We start from the raw sequence: 5,744 nt of genomic DNA, 5'->3' as shown, positions 1-5,744 counted from the left end.
CTCTATGGATCTTGTGCTCAGAGCTTGTTCTTGTGCTGCCATGATTAGTGCCTCTGTGCTGTCTTTCAGTCCAGCTTTGTCCAGCCACTGGTAGGATTTCTGGATATCAGCCACCTCCTCTATCTGCCGGTGGTACATACCGTGCAGGGGCCTGTCCTTCCATGATGATTCCTCGTCTCCCTCCTCTTTCTTGGGTTTCTGCTGCCTGAGGTATTCACTGAGCACTCGGTCAGTTGGGGCCATCTTCCCAATGTATTCTTGGATGTTCGTTGTCTCATCCTGGACTGTGGTGCTGACACTCACCAGTCCCCGGCCCCCTTCCTTCCGCTTAGCGTACAGCCTCAGGGTGCTGGACTTGGGGTGAAACCCTCCATGCATGGTAAGGAGCTTTCTTGTCTTTATGTCAGTGGCTTCTATCTCCTCCTTTGGCCAGCCTATTACCCCAGCAGGGTACCTGATCACGGGCAGGGCGTATGTGTTGATGGCCCGGATCTTGTTCTTACCATTCAGCTGACTCCTCAGGACTTGCCTGACCCTCTGCAGGTACTTGGTGGTCTCGATGTCTCGTTCACTCTTGGCATACAGCTTGATGTCATCCATGTACAGGAGGTGGCTGACAACTGCTCCATTCCGTAGTCGGTATCCGTAGCCAGTCTTGTTAATGATCTCACTGAGGGGGTTCAGGCCTATGCAGAACAGCAGTGGGGACAGAGCATCTCCTTGGTAGATCCCGCACTTGATGGTGACTTGTGCTATGGGCTTGGAGTTGGCCTCTAGTGTTGTACACCACATCCCCATTGAGTTCCTGACCCTCTTAGGGTCCCATTGATCTTGTACAATTCTAGGCATTCCAGTATCCAGCTGTGGGGCATTGAGTCATAGGCCTTCTTGTAATCAATCCAGGCAGTGCACAGGTTGGTCAGTCTGGTCTTGCAGTCTCGGCTGATTGTTCTGTCTACCAGTAGCTGGTGTTTTGCGCCTCTGGTATTTTCTTCTCATTAGCATCATTCAAAAGTGACTTAGCTAGCAGTGGCAACTTCTATCTAAAACAATTGAAATATAGCAAGGTGTTGTATATTTAGTGTGCTGATAAGGTTTTCAATATTTTTATTTTTTCTTCCAAGGCTGAAGGCCAAAGACAAAAAGACAGAAGAAAAAAAAATTCAGACTGCAATTAATTTCAGGTGGAGACAGTAAACACAGGTGAGTTGAAAGATCTATTGAAGAAACCATTCATTAAGTCCCTTAAGGTGAAGATTTCATATATTGATAATGATAAAATTAACACAAATTAAAAGTTTCACTGATAAACACACAATTTTTCCTTGCTTTGAACCCCATGTTCTATATAGATCACAGCTCTGATCTGGAGAACACTATTTTAAAATACTGTGTAGGGTTTTTGTCAAATGATTAAGAAACATACTCTCTGTCACAAGAGACAGAAAGGTTGTATCTTAAAAGAAAAGTCTCCAAAATTTAGTAGAGTCTGATGTCATGCAGTTTCATAAACATGTATTCTCCCCAAAGAATGACACCTGAAAACTTTGCGTTAAATGAACTTTTCTTTTCCCTTTTTAGGAGGCGCCTGATATCAACGTGAAACGCACTGCAGTACTTCGTGCCCTTCCTGTATACCTGCGGGAGGAGGACCCAGAATTCTTTTAGACATGTAATGTAAGTGTATTTTTGCATTACTTAAATTCTGCCAGTAAGATAAAATGCTATGGATTTTTTTAAATACAATTTAATACCCTAGCAGCTACCAAATTGTACAAACAAAATACCCTCTCTGTAGAAAACCCACACACACACAGGTCAGGAGCAGGGCACAGGCGTATCACAGCACTATGGCTATGCTGCAGGTGGCCCAAAAACCAGGCTGAAGTCAAGATTTAGTTTCTTTTTGAGATAAAGTCATGAAATAAAAAATTACTTTTTTTTTTAGAAAAATAATAAAAATACAAATTATGTAATGCAAGAAGCTAACACGTTAATGTACATTTTTCAAAAAAAGTAGAGTACCCTAACTCGTTACAAAGTAACCCACTACACTGCTGAATGTTTTGCTAGATTACAGGTCATGCTTGTCACATTCTCTCAAACCAACCTTACTTATTTAATTGGGGCGATCGTGGCTCAAGAGTTGGGAGTTCTCCTTGTAATCAGAAGGTTGCCGGTTCGAGCCCTGGCTCCGACAGTCTCGGTCGTTGTGTCCTTGGGCAAGACACTTCACCCGTTGCCTACTGGTGGTGGTCAGAGGGCCCGCTGGTGCCAGTGTCCGGCAGCCTCGCCTCTGTCAGTGCACCCCAGGGTGGCTGTGGCTACAATGTAGCTGCCATCACCAGTGTGTGAATGGGTGTGAATGTCTGGATGACTGAATGTGTAAAGCACTATACAAATACAGGCCATTTACCACTGATACTGTGTCTATTCCAGGCGGACGCATTGGATGAGTCGACCCTCATTGACACTCCAGTTGCCCTTCTCACAGTGGTTACCGACGGCGCTTCCCAGTCCAGTCCATTTTACTTCCTCAAGCATGGCTGTTTTGGTGAAAGGTGACTAGGTGATGCGTGATATTCCCAGATTTGCAAATGCATTTGCTTTATTGTTTGGCTTGATCTATGCTCTGCATTTAGACTACCCCAGGAAGCTGGTTCACACATTTGCCTTAGTCCAAAATGTCTTCATGGGGCTTGATGACGGCAAACCCCTGAAACCCCTGCCTACATGCTCTTAAGGAATATAAGGCAATGTTTGTTAGGACACGCACTCTGTTACTGAGCACTTTGTTTGAAGCACTTTAAGCACTTTAAGTTTACTACAGGCTTTGGGTGGATTTAACTCCATCAGTTTACCTAATTTTCCTATACTTGACTGCCTTATCTGGTTATTTGGAAGCTGATCATCTTTGTACCCATTTTAAAAAATTGTTTTTCATTTCTATTTAAAAAAAAGTGATTAGTATTTGACTTTTTGTTTTGCATTTTTGTGTATTTTGAGAAAGATGCAATTAGGACTGATGTCGTCCTTTGTGAGTTTATAAAAAGATAAATGTTCTACACAGAATTTATAATGCTCACTTTATGGTGCCGATGTCCATGTTAGTTGTTTTATAAAAACATTTGTGATGTTTTTAAATTTTCATGAAAAAATGTTAAATAAACAAAATGTAAAGTAACTGAATTTCCGTACTTTTTTTTTTTTAGTAGTCTACACTCACAACATATCTTTTAATTAATAATCAGATAATTTGAGTTTAGGTTATAATATAATTGCATTGTGTTGCATCAAAATAATAAACTACAAGAAACACAAAAATATTGAAATTAAAGTATACAGTCTTTGAGTAAAGCTCAATTAATAAAATATAAAATATAATTTAAAATTTTTAGGTTAACAATAAATACAAATTTTGAGTACCCCATACTTAGAAGATATGAGTTTTTGTACTTAAATCTTTTGAGGTAATCAGTTTCCACAAAAGTTTTAAGTTCAGTCAACTTGTTCGGGTTTACAGTGTGTGTTGGGTGAGGGTCAGGGCTATCCAGACTGACAGTGGGACATTGAATGTCACCTCTCCGGTGGGGAGGGAGCCTGAGATTGTCCAAATTGGAGTCTGTTTTATAACAAATGCAGAAAAAAATATTTTAAGAAAGCAATTAAGTTCATGTTCCAAAAAAATATGATTGTTTGCTTGCAGGACACCAGGAGAGATGAGTCCTCCGTCACAGATGGTGTGGTCAGTGAAGATGGTCGCCTGCAGGTTCAAGCTCATTGCATATCCAACCCACATCCACTGCCACTGTACTTAAGGGAAGTTAAAGACTTTCTTCTGCACCTACATTTGGATCACCTCGATCCATGATAGTCATTCAGGCAGTAATGCCTGGACTGGAAACAAGCATCCTTAAAACATTACAACATTCCAGCTCCTGTGTTGGAATGAAAAACAAATGTGTTGTTTAAATCAGAGACTGCACTTGTGACAGAACAATAAATATATTTTATTTTGATTATATAAGTAATATAAGTACAAAACAAAGTTGTGGTAGGCCTAAACTTATTTTCAGAATAATTACATCTGAGACTTTGTTTCATTGTAAGATTATTACAGTGATGACAATATAATTGTTTGTTGTTCAGCAGAACAGTGTCCAGTATGTTGGCTGTTATACTTTGTTGTGTTTGAAAATAAAAGTTGGGCTGATTTTAACATCATTACAAAAAGTGTTGTTAATTATTTCTAATCATATTCAGGTTACCACGAATAGTTTTTTCATTTAGTTGAACTTGAAATGTTTATCAGTAGGTAAACAATTAAAATTGTACAGAAATATCAAGTTATTCTTAATACTGCAGACTTGCAATGTGTAAGTTGTCCTAACAGTCATCTTAAGTAAGCTTTACTTAGTTTTTTTGAGGCAACGAGTTTCCTCAATTTTTTTGAGTTGTGGGAACTAACAAGGCTGTACAGTGTACTCAAAATGAGTAAGTTGCCCTAACTTGATCATCTTACGTAAACTTGATCCAATTTTCTTGAGTTCTGGGAACAAATGAGCTTGTACAGTGTACTCAAAATAAATAAGTTGTCCCAATTTAGTCATTTTTAGCTAAGCTTTACTCAATTTTTTTGAGGCAACGAGTTTCCTCAATTTTTTTGAGTTCTGGGAACTAATTAGATTTTACAGTGCATATACAAATACTTAACACTCACCCAACGTAGGGATAGACATACATGGACACTGTACACACAATCACACTCCCCAAACAAACTCTATACCCCAGGTCCAGGTATACCCTCGCCCCTGGAGGGGGAAATGGCACCTAGACCCAGGAGATGTTACCCTTTCCCCTGGGGTGGAGGCAAGCAGACCGCCCCAGGCTCCGCAGCAGCAGGGAGGCCCCGCATCCCAGATCCCAATCGGACGGCCAACACCTCCTCCCAGCCCCTCCACCCCGATGGCCAGCAGAGAACAGGGGTGTGTGAAGACACCAAACCTCCCTCCTCTCGCTCATGTGTAGTGTTGCTGCATGTTGTTCTAAGGTGCATTTAAAACACGGGAGAGCATGGTGCTGCTGCCAGAGAGCAGCAGGTGTTAGCACGGCCCCTCCCGAGAACCCTCAATGTCTACATGGATTTAAAATTGAGAGGTGGGCACCGGCGCAAGAGGTGGGGTTGAATACACAGACCGTCCACTGGACACAGTTAACGTGCCCACCCTCAAGGCCCAATATATGTATGTGTTATGAGAGTGTGAGTAATGTGGATGTCTAAGTTGTGGAATAAAATTGAGGCACTGGTGGCCAGAAGGGGACGGGGGGGGATGCCTCCCCTGCACCCTGGTGACACACCCGCACCCCAAGGCCCTACTTGTGTGGGTGGGTGTGTTGGAGTGGGAAGAGGGAGGCAGCCGGGGATGGAAAGGAAAAGAAGGGAGGAGCAAGATGCCCTTCCCTGGGGCCAGCTCCCCCGTTGACCCCAGTAGGAACCCCCGTCCTTCGGCACCCACCAAGGCAAGGGAGCCCAGGCCCATCCAGATCAGGGCCTACGGCAGCAGGACCGCCCAGCCCCACAGGACCCGGGCCAGCCCACCCGACCCCACCGCAGAGGAAACTGTACCCACCCTAACATTCAATCAGCTCCCAGGCTGCACAAGACAGTAGACACCCAGGTTACGTTTATTCTCCAACTCTCCTATGACTCTCCCCCACCTGATGACTGTTCTTGCAGAGGATGG

General features: G+C 42.8%; 1 long non-coding RNA gene across 1 annotated transcript; it reads left to right on the top strand.

Annotated features, from left to right (window-relative positions):
• The first annotated feature begins 1,009 nt into the window (after positions 1–1,009).
• LOC309691661 lies at positions 1,010–3,184 on the top strand. Its single transcript, XR_014272077.1, has 3 exons — positions 1,010–1,203; positions 1,582–1,677; positions 2,440–3,184. It is a non-coding gene; the product is annotated as an uncharacterized lncRNA (long non-coding RNA).
• Positions 3,185–5,744: the final 2,560 nt, after the last annotated feature.

This window comes from Aulonocara stuartgranti (assembly GCF_965226115.1).
Source record: "Aulonocara stuartgranti genome assembly, chromosome: 2".
In the NCBI taxonomy this organism is placed as follows: domain Eukaryota; kingdom Metazoa; phylum Chordata; class Actinopteri; order Cichliformes; family Cichlidae; genus Aulonocara; species Aulonocara stuartgranti.
This window is presented reverse-complemented; position numbering and strand designations above follow the sequence as displayed.